The 22252-nt window shown below is 43.1% G+C and overlaps 1 protein-coding gene across 1 annotated transcript in view; it reads right to left on the reverse strand.

Annotated features, from left to right (window-relative positions):
* The window catches only part of LOC105487131 (BMP/retinoic acid inducible neural specific 1), a 200496-nt gene extending 178421 nt beyond the window's left edge, over positions 1–22075 (reverse strand). The window contains exon 1 of the mRNA XM_011750439.3: positions 21668–22075. The gene's annotated coding sequence lies outside the window, so the exon portion shown is untranslated. The remainder of the gene's footprint in view (positions 1–21667) is intronic.
* Between the last annotated feature and the right edge of the window lie 177 nt (positions 22076–22252).

Raw genomic sequence — 22252 nt, forward strand, 5'->3', positions numbered from 1 at the left:
ATGTTAGGTATCTCTACAGAGCTCACTAGACCCAACGTGGAGGTTGTTAACTAGCAAAAGCCAGAAGGCCCAGCTCCTTCACAGATTCCCACCTCTTCCTCAGGTACAGCAGAAAGTTGCCCACATAGACTTACTTCTTGGAAGCTCTCCCTCTTGCCCCAAAATATCAATCAAGCCTTTTCAAGAAAAGGCTTGGAATTATGCCTGCAAACCTACCAGCAGTGACTTCGTTTTTACAGTTCCAAGGGATTTTCTTACCCTCAAGAATAACAGCAATCTGCTACTTGCACAGCCTCTCCCTTTATTAGCTCCTTCCCCAAGCTATCCAGTTATTCCTGAAATGCCAATTGGTGGGCAATGAGGAGATTGAGAGCAGAGACTTTAAGCAGACAGGCTTGTCTTTGGCTCAAGCTATAGGGCCCACTATCTACGTGGGCAAGTCACAGAAACCCTTTTAACCTCAGTTCCCACACCAGTTAAATCATACCTCTTTCAAAGGATCTTACATTCTTTGTGCTTTCAATGAAATGATGAATATAAACCATGAACACCGTGTCCTGCACGTACTGTTTGGTAAAAGGCAGCTATCATTATTGTTGTTGGGCTACTTCTTTGATTTCACCTTGATCAATGGCTTCCTCCCACCTCTAAATGTAAACAATTATCTGTTGTTACTTCACCCCATTATTCCCCACATCTCACTGGCCAGCCCCTTCCCAACATTTCTGCCTCTGCTTCCTAGATTCCCTGCAGATATGTTCTGCAAGCCCCAATCTGTTTAACCCCATGGACACTTTTTCCCAAGCTGTTCCTTCTGCCTATAATGCTCTCCCAACCCTATCACTATTCCCAGACCTAATAAACCTTTTATTTTTTTCTTTAAGACATTTTTTAAGGACAATTTTAGGTTTACAGCAAAATAAGACACAGAGCTATCCTATATACATTTATGCAGTCATATGCATAGCATCCCCCATTATCAACATGCCCTATTAGAACTGTACATTTACTACAATCCATGAACCTACACTGATGTATCATTATCACCCAAAGTCCACAGTTTACATTAGGGGTCACCCCAGGTGTTGTCCATTTTATGGGTTTGGACAAATGGATAATGACATGTATTCACCATTATAGTATTATACAGAATAGATACACCACCCTAAAAATCCTCTGTATTCCATTTATTTTTCTCCCCTGCCCCATACTCCCTTGATAACCACTGATCTTATCAGTATCTCCATAGTTTTGCCTTTTCTAGCATGTTAGAATTATACAGTACATATCCTTTACATATTTACTTCTTTCACTTAGTAATGTGCATTTAAGTTTCCTCCATGTCTTCTCACAGCTTGATAGCTCATTTCTTCTTAGCTCTGAATAATATCCCCTTGTCTAGATATCACAGATTTTCAGTTCACCTACTGAAGGACATTTTGGCTGCTTCCCAGTTTTGGCAATTATGAATAAAGCTGCTATAAACATCTGTGTGCAGGTATTTGCGTGGACATCAGTTTTCAACATCTTTGGTAAATGTCAAGGACCCTGATTGCTGGATTCTATGGTAAGAGTATGTTTAGTTTTCTAGCTGTGGCTGTACCATTTTGCATCCCCACTAGCAATCAGTGAGAATTACTGTTGCTTCTTATTTTTGTCAGCATTTGGCTTTGTCTCTGTTCTGGATTTGGGAACCTTTTATTCTTTAATATTCAGTTCAAGGTCATTCTTTGAAGAATCTCCTGATCCCACAGGAAGAGGAAACAACAGCCTATTTATGACTCTAATTCAACACTTACTATGCTGTCATATGTGTGGACTTTTGGAGGATTTGGAGTTTGCCTCATTCATCTCGATACCACGCACAGTGAAGCCGGGCCTGGTGCATAGCATTCATCTAGCAAATGACCCATTAATAAATAAATAAGCAAACAAATCAAATCACTGACAAGTGAATGCTCTGGCAGGGTAAGTGTGGTGTAAGTGTAGCATTTCACAATTTGCAAAGCATTTGTGCTTCAATTAAACCATTTGATCCTCACAACCTCCTGGGGCTTTTGCAGGAAATCCAGGCTCAGAGAGTTTGAGCTATTTGCCAGGTTGAAACATGGCAAAGAAAAGACTTGAACTCAAGTCTTCCAAGGGCCCTCCCACACAAAAATATAGTCCTTATGAATTGAAACTAAGGACAGTTTATTAGAAAAACCCCCATGTAAGAACTTGCTAAGGATAGGTGACAGGCAACGATAAGAACAAAATTCTTGGCTCCATTGTAAGGGAGAGTGTAAAAACCAAAATGTGTGGTGCCTGGAGTCCTCCTAGATCACACAGAGGAACACAATTGCACTGGCTGCTTATATGAGACAACTGTTAGTGTGAAGAAACAATTATCAAAAACATACTGGAAACAGATTTTACCAGTCTCCTGACTTCACCGATGGCCAGCCCCATTCCCTGCACTGCATTCCTTGCTACAACTTAAGTTTCAGCTCTTGGAGAGAAGCCGAGAGATTTCTGCAAATGTTTTCTCTTCAGCAGATGGAGCAGAAACCGAGAAGCATTACAAGGAAGATGGATCGGTGCGGCACACTTGTAACAATAAAAATACAGCAACGGTTAAAAGCAGTCTCAGTTAAATAGAACTGGGAACCCAGGGTTGGCCTAAATCTTTTTTTAATTAAAAGTGAAGGAGAATTTCAAAGTTCTATTTCAGCCCCTCCAAGCATCAGTGCAGTGAATGTGGAATGTTTTTGTGCTTGGCTGGGTGTCAGACTGCTTGAGATTTATGTGAGTTTGGGTTGTAGTCAGTGAAAAGCCCCCAGCAGAGGGATCTGTGGAGGGGAAATGCAGAGGGGAAAACACGTAGGCAGGAAAACCTGGATTCAGATCCCAGCTCGGTTCCTGTGTGACACTGAGAAAATTATTTTCCTCTTCCTTTGCATTACTCTACTCCCAGTTCCTCACTTCTTTCTCTTCCTTAAGCTTCTGTATCATGAACACCCTCCGATATTTGCTTCCTTTTTCTCCCTCTTCTTCCATCTTTGAAGTCTGCTTTAAGATCTAGATGCATAGTTCACAAACTGCAGTTTCAGGATCGCTCAAAACGGACATGGTTGGGTGCTTTTTAGATGATTTTGGATCCTGACCATGGACTTAGTGAGTAAGGTTCCAGGACTTTGAAGGCTGGAATCCTGCCTGTCAATCAACATCCAACGTGTGGTGGGGACACGCAACAGCATTTGGGAACAACTGCTCTGGATGAAGGCAGCCAGAGCAGATGATCTTAGTCTGAGATGCTTTTTAGAACAGGGAAACTAACAAAACACTCAAGTCAGAGCCCTACCCAAGAAAATCTGACTCATTGGGTCTGGAAAGGGTCTAGATGCACTTACTTGGAAAACAAGCTCTGGAGGATTAATAACTTATGGTATATAATTCCTGGAAAACACAGAGTCACGTCAGTAACACGGATGAATTTATACTAAGCTGCCGCCCTCTGTCTCCTGGATGCTTTCTCCTGCAGCTCATACAGCTCACATTCCCCTGGTCCCTAAGATCAGCCACATGGGTTTGCTTTGCTGGATGACTCAGGGATCAGCTGGTGCATACATATTTATGACATGCACATTCATATAATATAAAGATATATCTATCTCTCCACATGTATTAAGAAATACACATAAAAAAGATTGCGCATACACTCGCACGTCCGTGAACATGTGCACACACACATCCCTACTCTCACATACCAGCACATTCAAAACACAGAAACTCCATTTCAAGTACCAGCCCTGGCCAGCTCAATTCTAACAGTGTTAGTTGACATATCTTCAAAATAAAAACTGTAATACCCGCTTCATGGTTGTGAAATCAAATATATATAAAAATGCACCTGCTTCATTATCAGAAACACAGTAGATGTTCAACAAATGTATGTCAAAAACCACAAATGTATTTATATGTCTTTTTTTTTTTTTTTTACTTTAAGCTCTGGGATACATGTGCAGAACGTGCAGGTTTATTACATAGGTATACGTATGCCATGGTGGTTTGGTGTACCTATCAACCCGTCATCTATGTTTTAAGCTCCGCATGTATTAGGTATTTGTCCTAATGCATTTGTCTCCCTTCTCTTGCCTGCAACCCCCGACAGGCCCAGGTATGTGATGTTCCCCTCTCTGTGTCCATGTGTTCTCATCTATTCATAAACATATTATTTCCACACAAGTTTATCCACTTATTAATGCACTTAGAAATCCATGTAACACATTCAAACTCATTTGCAAGTGAAAAACTTCCAAGCTCACATTTTATGTGAGCAGCACACACACTTGCATACACATTCACACACAGAGTTGCCTGACACGAAACAAAGAGCTCTACACACTCTAAACACTTCTTTAAGCCAGGTTCTTCCCGTATCTATCAAGTTATGCCATTGGATCTGAGGTCCTGTAGAAGAACACGGAAGGCGAAGCAAACAACTACCACACATGAAATGGATGCCGGGTTTAAAAAAAACAAAAGTCTTGGCAATACAAGCCAATGCTTCAAAGGAAGCACAAGGATGGAGATCAACAATAGTTCGTTATCTGCATACAAGTGGAAGCGCTGAGGGAAAGATAGGACTGAACTCCTGAGGCATCTAATGATGCAAAGCACTTTTCTACAGAGCCCATAGAAACCAGATAGTCACGTATCACTTGTACCCTCTTGAAGCTTAAAGTCCTAGGAAAGACCAATGTTTAGGGGCTTATTTTCTGACATGACAGCATGAATACGTTGGGCCAACGTGAATAATTATAGTATAAGAGTCAATGAGAAAAGTCATTATTCTTATTTTGCTTTTGCTTCAAATTTTCTTTGCTTTTCTCTCTCTGTTTTTTTTTTTTTGTTTTTTTTGTTTTTTTTGTTTTTGAGATGGAGTCTCACTTCATCAATTAGGCTGGAGTGCAGTGGCGCAATCTCGGCTCACTGAAACCTCCGCCTCCTGGGTTCAAACCTCAGTCTCCTGAGTAGCTGGGATTACAGGCATCCACCACCATGCCTGGCTAATTTTTAGTAAAGATGGGGTTTCACCATGTTGGCCAGGCTGGTGTCGAACTCCCGACCTCAGGTGATCCTTCTGCCTCAGTGTCCCAAAGTTCTGGGATTACAGGTGTGAGCCACCATGCCCGGCCTGCTTCAAGTTTTCTATTACTCAAGATAAATGCTTATCTTAGGTAACAGTAAAGTCAACAAAAATCCCAACAAGAACATTTATAACGTGCAGAAGCTCCATCCGTCTTTTCTATCAGTGCATTCGGTCAGTATGATTAACACAGTTTTTATTAAGCATGATGTTTCCTTCATAGACATTTTTCCTACATAATTATAATCAAGAATATTTATATTTTAGTGCTATATATGTATTTTTTTTTGAATTGGGAAAGATGGTGGGCCAGATAACCACAAAATGCTGTTATCTTTTAAAAAGCTCTCATTTCATTTCATGATTCTATGATTTCTAAGCTGGAGTGCAGTGGCGCGATCTCAGCTCACTGCAACTTCCTGCCTCAGCCTCCTGAGTAGCTGGGATTACAGATGTGCACCACCACACCCAGCTAATTTTTGTATTTTTAGTAAAGATGGGGTTTCACTGTGTTGGCCAGGCTGGTCTCGAACTCCTGACCTCAGGTGATCCATCCGCCTTGGCTTCCCCAAGTGCTGGGATCACAGGTGTGAGCCACCATGCCTGGTCAGATTCAATTTTTATATTCCATAAATATTATACTCCATGAGTCTATTCTGACTCTGAATTTTTATTGTTCTAACATTCTCTGATTCCAACATTTGATAAATTATGAAATCCTACAACTTATGATTCAAAGATGCTAATAGTATAAGACTCTGACACTGTAACTTACAATTCTAAATCAATATCAACTTCACAGAAATGAGGTTTTCAGACCCTTTTCTTCGAGAAAGTAGGAGCCTAAGTCAAGGGCCAGAGTGTCTGTATTTGAATGTGGAAGGTAGAGTCAGCATGCAAACAAAGAATGGCCACTGAAAAGAAGAGTCTTAAAGCATGCCTCAAAGCGTTTCAAAACTTCCAGTAGCTCCAATCTCCTCCATGACTTCATTTTATGGCCTAAAGATTCAGAATATCTATTGGTAGAATTTCGGCGCCACTGAGGCAAGCTTCAGCTATTTCTTGTCCTTTTATTCCCAGCATCTAGCACAAGGCCTGGAACATAGACGACTCTCAATAAATATTGAGCTTGAATGAGTTGGTTGAGTCATTGTGGTGCTCTTCCTCTTCCTCTTATTTTTCATTGCCTCCCTCTAACCTTCCTCCACCTTTCCCTCCTTTTCCTCTTTATCCTTCTCCATCATCTCTTAACAGTACTTTAGAGCTTTCATGTATATTAACTATCCAATTGTCATAGGAATCCAGTGATATATGCATTATTATCCCCATTTTACAGATGTGGAGCCTGAGGCTAAGAAATGACACTTAACAAAGATCACATAACGCCAGTGTTAGAAAAAGAGTAAAACTCCAACTCTGTGGTTTCATGTTAGAGCTCCTTCCTTTATCCCACATCTGCTCTATAGTTTTCTTAATAATAATAAAAATATCATCATGAGAAATTAAGAAAACTGTTGCTTAGAAAGGAGGCCCACACTTTCTGTCCCTGAATTTAACTCTGAATTTATTTTCTCAATCAACACCAGTTCCCATTTCAGAGTATCCAATAATTGAGGGTCTTCTATACCCAACTGTTCATTTCATTTTCTAGCCCTTTCTCCTCCTATTGAGAGTGCTGTACATGGCATGTGTTTATTTTTCAATTAAAGCAAATTAAACTTAATTTTGTTTTGAGAACTTTTTTATTTTTTTTAGAATTTCACAGCCCACGGTGAGATAATTGAGACCCTGCTGTTTCTGGAAGCACTATTTAGAGAGAGCAGGCCTCAACAGATCTGGAACAATTTTGGATGAAGTCATCTTTAACCTCCCTCTCCCTTGACCCACTAGGGAGAGAATGAGGGACAGAGAAAGAGGTGAAACTTACATTAAACACCCCTTCTTACCATTGGGAAAGTTTCTTTCTTATTATTCTTTGGTAATTTTTAAAAAATATCATCATCATTTCTGAAACAATATGAATCATCGGAATTGCTTGTATACATTTTTTGACGTGCCTAATATTCTGTTTTTATGGAAAAAACCATTTTGTCTAGTGTAGAGTTTCCTAAAGTATGCTATACAGAATATTAGTAAAAATTAAATGAAAAATATAGGACAAAATCTGTCACTCATAAATCCACTTTTAGAGATGGTTTAAAGTGTAAACCAATGATTTCAAGTCATGTTTTAAAGCCTGGGAACCCCTTATTCAAAGCTTACACAAAAATGGAATGAAGCTAAGTGGAAAACGTGGAGCTGCTCTGATGTGGGCGGCAAAGTGGGGATGATCTCAGATCCAGGCTCACCTGCTCAACCTCTCTCTGCTTTTGTGGTGGGCTTCAGTGGTTTTCTTAGAACTGCTGTCAAATCTCAGGCTTTATTTTGCAAGTGAGAAAACTTAGGAGATGTGAGGGTCTAGAGAATGTATACATCAGGCCAAGCATGGTGGCTCACACCTGCAATCCCAGCACTTTGGGAGATCAAGGCAGGAGGATCGCTTGAGGCCAGCTGTTCAAGATCAGCCTGGGCAACATAGCAAGACCCCCATCTCTAAAAAATATAAAAATAAAAACTTGCCAGGTGTGGTGGCATGTGCCTGTAGTCACAGCTACATAAGAGGCTGAAGCAGGAGGATTGCTTGAGCCCAGGAATCCAAGGCTACAGTGAACTATGATCATGTCACTGCACTCCAGCATGGGCAACAGAGTGAGACCCTGTCTCAGAGAAAAAAAGTAAGTATAAATCACTTGACAAATCTCTAGTTTTTATTGGCATTATTGCTCAGGCAAAGGTTGAGCAAAACAGAGAAAAAAACTTAGTCTATTTAAATTTGATTTAGGGTGGATGAATGACTTAGAAATTGAGAAAACAGAATTAAAGCTTTCTCCTCTGCTTTGGCTCCTGTTCCTACCACAAATTGCTCACTGATCCCCCACATCCCACTAATTAAAATGCTGATTACACAAGCAATACACATTCATTAAAGAAATACTAGAAAATACAGGTAAGAATCAAAGAATGAAATTCACTGTAACCCATCACCCAAAGATGACTATTCAAATACTAGGATACATCATATAAAATAATCATGCTCTATATGATATTTTGAATCTTATGCTTTTCTAAACTGGTAATTCACAAAAAAAACTTGCTGTTGATAAATGTCATAAGTGCCATTTATTGAGTACTTACTGAATGTGAGGCATGTTGCTAAGTGCTTTGCACATGCGACATTCATTCTCAACAGCATAACTAGAAGGAAGGTACTGTTGTTATCAGCCCTGTTTAAAAATGATACACCCTATCTTCATCCCACCTTCTAAGGTACAAATGCGCTTTCCTAATATCATTCTTAAGGACCACAGAGGATTCCATTCTATGCTTTGTTTGTTTTGTTTTCCTTTTTCCTCCAAACATCCTGATAACATTTCTTCCTCACAGACTTGTACACATCTAATTAACTGACTTCTTAGAAGGGGACACTTTTTTTCCCCTCAGAAGCATTTGTACCTTCTTTCCTTTTTAAAAAATAGGTATCACAAAACAGAAAGTCCTCTCTCACCAGGCCATCTGGTCCACATGCATTACCTCCTTTTTCTCTATCACACTTCGCTCTCTGATACACTATATGTTTACTTCTTTATTTATAAATTATCTCCTTTCTCAATTAAATGTCAGCTGTATGATGGTAAGAACTTGGTCAGTTTGATTCCCTGCTGTATTCATAGCTCATAAAAAAGCATCTGGCAAAGGATAAGTGCTCAATAAACAATGTTTGTTTAGCTGGACACGGTGGCTCATGCCTGTAATCCTAGCACTTTGGGAGGCCGGGATGGGTGGATTGCCTGAGGTCACGAGTTCAAGACCCAGCCTGGGCAGCATGGTGAAACCTCATCTCTACTAAAAATACAAAAATTAGCTGGGCATGGTGGTGCATGCCTGTAATCCCAGCTACTCGGGAGGCTGAGGCAGGAGAATCACTTGAACCCAGGAGGCGGAGATTGCAGTAAACTGAGATCACACCATTGCACTCCAGCCTGGGCAACAGAGCAAGGCTCTGTCTCAAAAAAACAAACAACAATAAAAAAAGTTTATTTGTTTATGAAAGAATGAAAAATCATATTTCATAAAAGGGTATACTTAATAATAGATTTCCACCAATACTGTGTGACAGTGTTCTTTTCCTTACATTGTTGCCAAAACTGGATGCTGCCACTAAATTAAAAAGCCATTTTGATGATAGCATTGCATTGCTATTTTCATTTATTTGATTACCAGAGAACAAAATATCCTGTATTTTATACATTTATTGGTCACATGTGTTCCTCATTCCACTTTTAGACAGAAGTCCCACCCCAAGATTATCTTCTGATAGTAGGTGATCTTAATAGCATATCTGGGCTCATGTTCTACTACTAGAGAAGGAGAAATCTGCTTTGGACATTTTCTGGTATATCAACTGCTCTTCTTTCTACCTGTTCTCAACCATGTTCAATATTCCTTTCTTTTTTTTTTTTTTTTTCTTTTTTTTTTTTTTTGAGACGGAGTCTCGCTCTGTCACCCAGGCTGGAGTGCTGTGGCCGGATCTCAGCTCACTGCAAGCTCCGCCTCCCGGGTTCCCGCCATTCTCCTGCCTCAGCCTCCCGAGTAGCCGGGACTACAGGCGCCCGCCACCTTGCCTGGCTAGTTTTTTTTTTTTTTATTTTTGTATTTTTTAGTAGAGACGGGGTTTCACCGTGTTAGCCAGGATGGTCTCGATCTCCTGACCTCGTGATCCGCCCGTCTTGGCCTCCCAAAGTGCTGGGATTACAGGCTTGAGCCACCGCGCCCGGCCCAATATTCCTTTCTTTATACATGCATGCACGTGCACGTGTGTGTGTGTGTGTGTAAGTGAAGCAGAGAGAAAGAAACAGAGAGAGACAGAGAGATTGCAACATCTGGCTGTCACAATTTGGGCTAACTCTACCCTGCTATTTTCTGACTTGAAAAAGTGTTACTGTTATCACTGGTGGTTTTGGTGGTTCTACTCCCAGGAAAAGTAAGATCCTGGCTCTTGGCCAGAGTTAGAAAGTAGCTCATTCTATAACTACTGGTCCTGGTGTCAGCAACATTTGAACTAAGGGTGCAGATAAACATGCTAAGCTAAGGTTTCCTGCCGAGACATTGTGAAGTTAAATTACTATTTTAAGAGGCTATGAAGTTGGCAGCCAGAAAGCACTGGAAGAGTGGAAGATATTCTTGATGCTGACAGATAAAGGAGAGAAAGTAAAATGCAGATTGTTAAGGAGATTTAAGAAAGCTCCTTCCAGTGGCACCATTTATAACATCTCCTGGAACATGAAAGATGGATGCCTTTCTGATTTAGGCATGTACAGGATCAGGATTGAGGACAGAGTCTGCATGACAGAGTGGAAGAAGATTTGCAATGACTAACCTAGTCCAAGACAATAGAGATTAGGCAGCAATATTCAACCTTGTCTTTGGGACACCACCAAGCTGCTAAAAGCTGGACAATGCCTTCCGCTGGTGGATAAAGGAATGGCAGTTCAAAGACAGAATATTACATACACTCGCTGATAACATACACTGGGCTTGGAACCTGATGCTCTCACCTATTGTATATCTTGGGGCAAATCCTTTTACCTCGGACCACAATGTTCTCATCTGGAAAATGGTGAGTATATTACAATTTCAGAGTGTTACTGTAAAGGTTAAATGAGATATAACATGTGACCACATGCAAACACTTGATAAAATAAATGAGAATAAGGACGAAGAGGGGAATCATAAGAAGGATGATAAATACAGTTCACACAAGAGCATCCATCACGCTGTCAATCATCTACTTTCCCTTATGCACCTGATGAATACCCTGTCTCACATATTAGAAAACCAAATCAAAAGTAAGATGGGCTGCACAAGGCGAGGGTTCTAAAACCAACTCAGGTATGGATTGATCTTAAAAAGAGTTTATATGTATTAAAAAAAAAAAAGGAGAGGTTGGGCATGTTGGCTCACGCCTGTAATCCTAGCACTTTGGGAGGCTGAGGCAGACAGATCACGAGGTCAGGAGTTCTAGACCAGCGTGGGCAACACAGTGCAACCCTGTCTCTACTAAAATATAAAAAATTAGTCAGGCGTGGTGGCGTACACCTGTAATCCCAGCTACTCAGGAGGCTGAGGCAGAAGAATCACTTAAACCTGGGAGGCAGAGATTGCACTGAGCTGAGATCGCGTCACTGCACTCCAGCGTGGGTGACACAGTGAGACTCCATCTCCAAGAAGAAAAAAAAAAGGAGAGAGAGAGGTTGGAATTTGAGCTGGACTGTGTTGAAGATGACTTTCTGCCTTTATGGTAGATGATCCTATGTCTATATCTGGTCTTTACATCTATATCTCATTTCTGGCCTGTTATAACACAGAGAAATTGGAAATCTGCCTCTGTCATTTTGCGTTCTCCCATGCCTTATCCTACTTTCTCTCTCTCTCGCCTAATCACTGTTATCCCACTGCCACATGGTGGGGAGGTTAGTAGAAATAATTGAATGCGCTCATTTGCAAGGCAGTGCCTTGAACCTAATAATGCTTTTATTCCTATATGTTATTTCCAGTTTGAGCACATACCTGAGAGTATGAGCAATGGCTAATCTAATATAAGATGGTGTGGAAATCATAAAAAGCAGTAACAGTTAATGTTTATATAGTGTTGATGATCTTCCAGGCACTGTCTGAGGCACCTATCATATAAACTAACTAAATCCACACACACCTCTACGAAGTTACTATTATTATTGCTGCTGTTTTTGAGATAGAATCTCACTTTGTCACCCACCCTGAATTGCAGTGGCATGATCACAGCTCACTGAAACTTTGAACTCCTTGGTCCGAGTAATCCTCCTGCCTCAGCACCCCCGAAGTAGCTAGGACTACAGGCACATGCCACCACATCTGGCTAATTATTTTTTAAATTTTTTTGTAGAGACAGGGTCTTGCTAAATATTGCTCAGGCTGGTCTCAAACAGCTGGCCTCAAGTGATCTTCCTGCCTCAGCCTCCCAAAGTGCTGGGATTACAGGTGTGAGCCAGCATGCCCAACCTGGAGTTACTATCATTATAGTACTCATTTTACAGATGAGAAAACTGGCACAGAAACATCAGGTCATCTGCCCCACATCAAATAGCTAGAAAGTGGCAGAGCAGGTATTCAAACTCCAGCAGACCCAGGCTTTCAACCTCTGTACTTTCAAGTCAGAAAGAAGTAGATTCAAATCCACGAGAAAACACAATTGACTCAGCATATGGCCTTGGGCAAGTGGCGTTACTGCTCTGAGCTCAGTTTCATCATCTCTAGAATGGGGCACAATACTCCCCATGCATGAGCTTGTTGAGAATATTTAGTCGGCTATCTATATCAAGTATCCATTGCAGCACAAAGAATATGTCATGTGCTTGGCACATCCACTTTTTCACTCCAAGAACGGCTTTAGGGCAGTGACACTTCAGCCATCTCTAAATGTTAGGGATGAAGATCCTTCCAGAGCCCCCTCAAATTCCAGTCCATGCTCTGCCTACATGTATCATTCCCACTGTCAGGGAAGAGAGAGAGGTAAGCAAAAACTGGAGCTGACTTGGTAATATTTTCAGGAATCATTTGCAAGCCTTCACTGGGCTTTCAATGTTGTTGTCCTATCAATATACATTCAGAATAAAATTCTTTATAACCCCTCTCAGTCCTCCCCAGCCTTCGCTAACTCTGGCAATGGCATTTGATGTGGACCACTTCACCTAAAAGAACTATATCTCCAAAATGTGTCCCAGCAGCAAAACCATATTACCAACCCTTGCCAGGTAATCTAATTTTCAATCTTTCCTAAACATACCAAAGTGCTGATTTTCTTTTTTAATGGCCCCTATGCTTGTGCAGATGTTTTTATCATCCCAGCCAACACTTCCTGTAGGTCCTTCCTTTATCATGTGCCTGTAAACTGAGAACCCAACAAATTCCATAAGAAATCTGGCTTATCTACTACCATGTGAAGGGAAACGTACTCACGGAAGGCAGTTGTCTCTTTCACAGTTCTCTGTTTGCTCTTCTAGGTTTATCTTGGAGTTCCTGGGGACTCTAGGAATTCCACAGCCTACTAGAGTTTCATCTACTTTTGAGGATTGCTAAATCTTAGAATGGAGACTTGAGAATTCACCACTTTTTCCCCAAAAAGCAATCATATCCTGGATGTCTGCCTTTCCTCCATCTGAATCAGCTTGTAATCTGTAACGCGGCTGTTCTCCATTATCCCCAAGATCCATTATTTCTCACAGAGGTTCCCACTGACTCATTTGCAGGACCTTTGCAAGGCTAGATAAATTATATCTTAGAAATCTCCCAGGGCCAGTACTGGGTTAACCCTTACATAGGGTTCTAGCTGTTCACATAGGCCATTTACTCAGAGCCCTGCTGCTCTGACCTTTGCAGTTTACACAAAAATGGTTGCATGTTGCTTTCGTTAATTGCCTTATCAATCTACCTCCCACCCTTGGGGGAATACAGTCTTCTAGCTATCCCAAGATGGCCCCAACTTCCTTGTATACAGCTCTGCACCCTGTGAGAAAACCCCTGCAAACGGAGAACAAAATTTGTTCAGAATGATATATTTTGTGTCCTTGCCAGGCTCTCCATTCCTTTGTGGGGATAGCAGGAAGCGCGGGTAATTTATGACTCTTAACTTTCTCATACCCAGTCTTATTCAGTCTATTCTCCTTAAGGCCACTTGCATTCTCCAAAAGATAGTTCCCTCAGGAGACAAAGATCCCCTTCACCCTCATATGAAAAAAAAATTAATTTCACTTTTTCTCAGCCTCATTATCTCCTTAATTGTCTTCTTTGCCCCCTCAGTAGCAAAGACTGTCTATGGATCTCTAGGCAGTCTTTCTGGGCTGCTGTGTTCCATGAGGACAGTGGGTTTCATGTTAACACTTAATCACTTTGGTATCAGGAGTTGCCACAGCACAGAATCACTATCTCACCACCACTCAGCCACACTGTCTCAAAACACGTCTGTGCTGTAAGGTACGACCTCTTTTAAATCTGCTTATTTTTTAGAAGACATCTAAATCTTATGAGGAAGCACAGCTACCGTGAGTGTCCCTCTCTTTTACAAGAACTTTGTCATGCAACATATTCTTCTTCTTTTTTTTTTTTTCAGACAGAGACTCACTCTGTCACCCAGGCTGGAGTGCAGTGGTGCGATGTTGGCTTATGGCAGCTTCTACCTCCCAGGCTCAAGTGACCCTCCCACCTCAGCCTCCCAGGTAGCTGGAACTACAGGTGTGCACTATTATGCCCAGTTACAGTTTTTGCTTGCTTTTTTTTTTTTTTTTTTGAAATGGAGTCTCTCTCTGTCGCCCAGGCTGGAATGCAGTGGTGCGATCTCAGCTCACTGCAACCTCTACCTCCCGGGTTCAAGCGATTCTCCTGCCTCAGCTTCCTGAGTAGCTGGGATTACAAGCGCACGCCACCATGCCCAGCTATTTTTGTATTTTTAGTAGAGACAGGGTTTCACTATGTTGGTCAGGCTGGTATGGAACTCCTGACCTCATGATCCGCCTGCCTCGCCCTCACAAAGTGCTGGGATTACATGCGTGAGCCACCGCGCCTGACTGCAACATTTTCCTAGAGCCAGGCAATATACCTTCAGTGAAGCAAGCCACAGCTGGGCCCTTCTCAATTTAGAGAAGGCAAGCCTGGAGAGATAAAGATAGGTTCTTAAGGAGGTCTACATATATAGTGATAGAAGCCAGGGCTGGAATTAGGTACCCTGAGTCCCTGTGCTCTTTTTGTATAACATTCTGAATTAATGGAGACATAAAAGAAAAAGATACAGCCTGTGATCTCTGAGACCTTACAGTTCACTGTCGACGTCCTCCTCACCAGTATCACTACTGATGTGTCTTCCTTTAGACTTCCCCTTACCCAAAATTCCCACAGAACTTCTGAAGTGACAATTATCAATCTATCATGAATGACAATTATTTATAGATTTGCAGATCGGTACTATTAGATTGCCAGCACCTAGCAAGATTCATCACCATACCCCCCAAGTCACTTTATCCAAAGCCTTTCCAAGACAAGATATGCAATAAATATTTGCTGATCCAAACTGAAAACTTCCAGTTTTCATTCTTTTTCACAAGACTTCATTTAAATTACTTTATCCCCACGTATTCATTCTCTTTTTCCTTTTCTATCCATTTCCCCTACTCTTGTTTCTCCTCCCTTTAGACTATTGTATCTCCAGTGTATGGCATTCAGAGTAGGACTAGAAATTAAAATAAGAAAACTTGTTGAAATTACTGATTAAACATGGACTTAATAAAAACCCATCAAGAGTACTTGACAATGATCTGTCAATTCTCAAACTCTCCTTAGTCCTCAAACTTCCAACGAGAGATGTCAAGGAAAAGATGTCAAAACTTCTCACTCTCCTGTACAGGCCATTGTGATCGGCCCCTGCCTACCTTCCTAATTCCCTTTTATGTCATTTTCCCAATTTGAAAGCTTCAGCCACACTGGCAGGTAGTCCCTCTCTTAGACTTCCTAAGCTTGTCCCAGTGAAGTGACTCCATGGTTTGTTTGGTTTGGTTTGGTTTTTTGAAACAGGGTCTTACTCTGCTGCCCAGCTGTAGTATAGTAGTGCAATCACAGATCACTGCAGCCTCAACCTCTCAGGCTCAAGTGATTCTTCAACCTCAGCCTACTGAACAGCTGGGACTACAGGCACCACAATGATTATGATGATGATGATGATTGTAGAAATGGGGTCTTGCTGTTTCCCAGGCTGGTCTAAAACACCTGGGTTCAAGCGATCCTCCCACCTCAGCCTACTAAAGTGCTGGGATTACAGGCATGAGCCACCAAGCCCGGCCAACTCCATTTTATTCTTCTCTCTGCCTCTAATGCTCTTTCCCCACAAAATTACATGGCTGATTCCTTCTCATTTATGCCTCAGTTCCAATATCACTTTCTCAGAGAAGGCTTCTCCTAGCTACTCAATCTAAAATTATACCATCCACATTCCTTTCTAGCACATTACCACAACTAGTGGTGTGACATTTAATATTATATAAAATTATTTTGCTTATCTATTTGTTTACTCATTGATTATTCATCTCTCTCCTCTAGATTGTGAGCTTAATGAAAACAAGGCCATCGCCATGTTCATGCTACATTTCTAAAGCCCAGACCTATGCTATTCAAATACAGTAGCCACGAGCCACATACAGCTATATAAATTAAAATAAAAATTAATGTAAGTTAAATAAAATTAAATATTCAGTTCATCAGCAACACTGGCCACATTTCAAGTGTTCAGCAATCATACATGGTTAGTGGCTACCATATTGGACAGCACAAAAAACATGTCCATCATCACAGATAGTTCCATTTGACAGTTCTCGTCTACAGCAATGTTTGGCAAACAGTAGGCACCCAACAAATATTTGTTGAATAAATCCTCACTCAATTTCAGCTCATCCTTCCCCGTTTTTTGGTGGTATCTAAGCCCTAAAAGTGAGGTAAACTAGACAATTTCCCTAGGACAGTATTCAGGGTGCCAAAAGGCCTTCAAGCAGATGCTACAGAAGACAGGGCTGTGAAGACAACCCCCTCCATTCAGAGAGAAAATTGATGTGAAATAATTTTGCTTTCATAATATTCAAAGAACTGATAACTGGAAGAGAATTACACTTGTGCGATTTCAGAGACATATGGATAGAAGGATGATTTAGGGGCAAAGTAAGAAAATATTCCAACAAAGCTCTTCAAATATGGCATAGGCTGGTTTGTGTGGTAATGAACTTGCTGTCACTAAAAGTAATAAAACTGACGTTTTGGTCATGTATTATTGGCATTACAAAAAGAACTCATCATTCCTGAAAATGGAGAAAAGTTTGGTTACTGAGAAACCTTCAGAGGTTTTCTTTGATCCAGTGACTCAAGACACCTTCATACCATCAATTTCAAAGAGTTCATAATAAGTCCCAGCTATTTCTAGCATCTATTGAACAACCCGATGTTGCCAGCCATTCATAACAGTTACCATTAACTCAGTGGTACTGTGAAAAGAGCAGAGATGACGTAAGAAGGAAGACAGATTCAAATTCTGGCTGTGATGGTTGTGTGATCTTGGTCAAGGAGTCTAACCAGCCTGGGCTTCACTTTCCTCTTCTGTAAAAGGGGCTGTATCTGACCCACTGGGTGGAAAGAAAGACTACATGAGAGAGCAAAACTAAAGACCCTGGAACACAGGAAGTCAATGTTCACTTCCAAGTAGGGTCTAATTTTCATCTGTCTGTATTATCATTGGAATCCCCATATTCTTGGTATAGGCAAAAATGCCATAACGTCATTGCTTTAAATGAATATGAAGCAATTGTTAGCTAGAAAGTGTGACAGACAGACAGAGAGATGACAGTTGCCATTGAGATGCAACATGAAATGCAAGGGCAAACATTTATAAAGCAACTACTCTGTGTCAGTCCCTGCTCCTGAGACCATACTGAAGAGGGTAAGACAGACCTATACCCAGGGCAATATAGAGCAGGGCAAACAGCGACACAAACTAAAATAGAGTTTCAGATAAAATGGTACAGAAAAATCAGGTGATAAAGAGATTAATTCCAAAATAAGATCTTGAGAAGACTTCTTGGAAGGGTCATTTGAGCTACATGTTGAAATATGGGTGGAATTTTGATAAAAGTCGTGGCTGAATGTGGGAGCTAGTGGAAAGAATAATAAAGATAATCTTTGCAGAAGGGAGCACAACTGGAAAAATTATTTAAGAATGACATTTAAGGACCTGTCTTCTTCACATGACCTCCATCTTGTCTTTAACATGGTTACCAGTAGTTCAGCAGCCAATTTGTTAAGCTTTGTATTTCAGCAAGGGAAAAGCAGGAAAAGAAGGGTAGGGTATGTCTAACCTTAATGGCCTGTTCAAGTATGTACTGGTGATTTCCTGCAAGGAATTGGGAGGGAAAAACAGAGAGGCTGCTAATCAAAAAATGTCTCCTTGCACAACTGAAGGGCCTCTGGGCAAAGACCTTTTCAGAAAAATGGAGGACTTATGATCCAGAACATAAACTCTTGCCAGCACTAAGAAAGAGATGTTGAATTTTAACTGATCAGGGGAGGGTGTTTTTACAGTCCTTGCCTGTACCAGCGGCAAAGATACTCATTGCAGCCTGAGCTGGGTCGTCTAAACTCAACGGGGGCCCAAGAGCTGATTTGGAATCTCTGAGCTGTTTCTCCTTGGTTGAAATGGAGTCACAGCTCCCCCTTCTGGGAGCTAAAGTGCCATCTAGCCCCGGAAAATCCTGCATGGAAAAGGCTCTATTGCAGATGGGCCTAAAACCCCCATGTTTTTCAGTACTTGCCTGCACCCGGAAACAGGCATCTAGAAGTCTAAGAGCACACTTTTGAGTGAACTCGATTCTGACTTCTCCAGGTCTCTCTTTCACAGGGCTTTACATTTCTCCTTCCTGGAGTTTATGAGTCCTAGTTGTCACATGGGAGATGCTTTATATGGGAGAACACAATTTCGTGTGGAGGTTCTCTTTTTTGGAAATGTAGCAAGTAGGAAAGGTTTCTGGATCTTTGTGTGCACATGTGTGTATAAGCACACCTATTCATGTATGCTTGCAGATGTTCCTGTGCCTGTAACATGTATAAATGTCTAGGGGTGAGATTCTAATTAATATAAAGAAATTAATTTGCCTGAAGTATTTGCACTGGTGGATGGGTGTACATTTTGCTCTCTGGAAACCAGTGCATTCCTTAATAAAAATCTCAGATACAGACCAGACACTTTGCTGGGTTCTGCCTACCAGTCATACTCAGTACTGGGTCCTTGCTTGTGGGTAATTCTCTAAAGACACTGGAGAAGGAATCTATGTTTTCTCTCTGTCTCTCTGTCTCTCTCAATTCTCCCCACCCCACCCCGTGTGTGTGTGTGTGTGTGTCTGTGTGTGTTTGTGTGTTTTGGGAACAGTGATTGAGGCATTGGACCTTTTCTTTTCAGGGTCATGTTTCCAGATAGAAAAACCTTGAAATGCATCTCTGAAAATGTGAAGTTTCATGAGGGAAGACAAGCGATTGTCTTGGTAGGGGTCGTGGTGGCAGGATGGCAAGATGGGGGTGGGAGCAATATACAGTCCCAGGCAGTGTGGGAGGAGTGGAAAGGTATTGCTCTAGCTGATAAGCCTAGATTCTAGTCCTAGGCATGCCACTCACTCACTACTGAATATTGGAGAATTCTCATCCCCTCTTTAGGCCACACAGTCCTGCCTTTCTGCTCTTTAATATTCCTTCCAACTTCAATCATCTATGAATCAGGAAAGAGAGAAAATGAGGCAGTTCCCAAAAAGGAGTCTCCTCCTTGGCTCTAGTACCCCCTACCCAAGACAATCCAGGGAGGTCTGCTCTGACATCCTGAAGGAGATTCTCTGTGGCTGTGTGAAGGCTTCAGCCTGAGGTATCAGCCTCTGGACAGAGAATGGTATGTCTGCAAGTGCCTGCAGGTAGAACCCACCCGTCAGGGCAGGTTCCTACAAATACATGTTTGCTTTTATCTCTCCCCAGAATATGAATATATACATATATGTGTGTGTGTGCACGCACGCACGCGCGTGTGTATTATATATACATATATATTTCTTCCTAGAATATACATGTGTACATTTTTTAGGCCAAGTATATTTCTACTTTTTTTCCCTAAGAGGCCTTGTCAGCGGCCCCTCCGAGCTGAGCTAGACAAGAGGCTATGTCCCAGCGTCACAGCTCTTGTCTTCTCCTAGCCTCCCTGGCTGAGAGTAGAACGGCTGCCGCTTACCTTGAGAAAGTAACAGCTGCCGAGTCTGGAAGCCATGCTAACAGCAGTAAAACTCAGCATTTTTGCTGAGTAGGGCAAGCCTTTAAGAGGCAGCTGGGAATCAAATCAATGGCTGGCCCCAGAGCCCAAGCCCAACAGTACCAAGCCAGGGTGGCCAAGAGACCTACCTAAAGAGCCTTCCAGGAGGTAGAGGAAAGAAGAAAGAGGGCCTTGACCCAAACTGCCTTCCTGGCTGAGATTCTTCCATGGCCCCCCTGCCCTTGGCAGTATTTCAGAGCCAAGTGAGAGATGCGAGGTGCAAACCGACAGCAGTTTAAGTCAATTACTGCCACATTCTGTCATAGGTTCCCCACTCAGAGCCCCTTTTCAAATTGTAGATCTCCCTCAGTAATGAAACACTCTCTCTCTCTTTCTCTCTCTCCCACTTCTCTGCCTTCTCCCAATATCCTCCTAACTCCAGTGGAGCCATGGAGAGGCATATTTAGGAAGAGACTCTCTGGGGGCTTCCCCGCCTGAAATGGGGAAAGAAAGACGAATCTGTCTTAGAAAGTGCCCCATCCATCTCCTTCCATATCATCCAGAGCTGCCCCTAAATGAAATTTCCTCTGAGACCCTTTGCAACTGTGATGGATGAGCAAGTCCCCGAGGACGCTTTCTCCTTTCCCTTGAGGGGGGATCCATGCAAACTTGCCCAGATCCTCCCCAAAAGCACCAGAAGCCAGAAGGGCTGTGTTGATTGCAAACGCGGATGCAGGGTAAATCCCTATCCCAGACTTGCCAAGCCCCAGATAAGGAGGCCACGGCTGACTTCCCCCTTTCTCTGTCACCCACTATCCAGTGTCTCCAAATTCCCATCAGAATCCTGGAGTCTGTCCAGTGTGGAATTTAAAGTGACAGCGTCTCATTTGCCTCGGGGGTTGGCCATGTCTCTTTCATATTAAGCGGTGGGTCCCAGGGTAGCAGGATTCCACGGTTTGGAGGAATTTTCCTTCAAACGTACCAACATTGGGCTAAAGAAGGTGCCATCTACAGCCCCATAATCCTCCCCAAACCCCAAGCCCAGAGCCCCAAGAGGAAGTCCACAGCGGGTTTCCCGATGACTACGTGATCCTATAGTAAGGGTCCCATTCCGTGTAAGCTGGAAAGACCTAATTAAAAAGACACACGAGCGCACACACACAAACACATACGTACAAACATGCACACACACATCGCGCCGTAAGTAGGTTATAGGACCTCTCTCTCTTCACCCCTCCCTTACACACACGGACACACACACACACCACACACACGCATCAAACGCAAACGACGCCGCACACGCAAACACACACTAGCACCACATCAAGTTCCCACCATGGTGCACACGTCGGGAGCGCGCGGGGACACACACGCCACTCACTCAAACCCGCAATTAACCCTTTGAGCCCAGGCACAGGAACCCCCTCCCTAGAACCGGAGAAGACTTGGAGGCGGCGGGGCGGCCAGGTGAAGAGCGGACAAGGGTGCCCGGAGGGGGAGGGGCAGGGCAGCGCGGGGGCGCCCCTAATGCGGTCCGGGGCCGGGTCCAAGGGCAGCGGGGCTGCTGGGCGCTGCACCCGGCGCCGCCTTACCTGGAGTCAATGTCCGTCTTTGGCGGAGAGCTGCGGGCGGACGCTTTTTATTCGGCTCGGTGGGAACTTGGGAAAGCCCTGCGTCCAGCTCGCATTCCGGGCACGGCGCGGGGACTGCAGGCGTGGGGGTACCTGGCTCCTAGCAGCCTGGCTCATACTCAGCCGTAAAGTCCCCTTCGCTGGTCCCGAGGACAGGCATGAATCCCGGCTCCGGAAGGCGGTCACTACTCCCTCTGCCTCCCGGCTGTCTCGCTCTCGCTCTTGCTCGCTCGCTCGCTCTCTCGCTCTCTCCCTCTCTCGCGGGTTCGCTCGCCTGCGCTCTCCTCCTCCCCCCGCGCCAGATCAGTTTGCAGCCGTGGGGACCGGGAGCGAGGCGGCTGGCGAATGGAGAGGGAAGTCCAAGTGCGCCGCGGTCTCCGGGCGGGGAGCGGCGGAGGCCGGGCTACGCCGGGGGAGGGACTTAGCCATCGACGGCCGAAAATGAATGGGGGAGCGGCGGCCTGGGGGCGGGGAGGGAGGAGCCGAGCGCCGGGGTTGCTTCCGAGGAGTGTTTTGTACATCTTTAGGCGAAGGAGGAGGAGAAGC

This window comes from Macaca nemestrina, chromosome 14, assembly GCF_043159975.1.
Source record: "Macaca nemestrina isolate mMacNem1 chromosome 14, mMacNem.hap1, whole genome shotgun sequence".
NCBI classification, from domain to species: domain Eukaryota; kingdom Metazoa; phylum Chordata; class Mammalia; order Primates; family Cercopithecidae; genus Macaca; species Macaca nemestrina.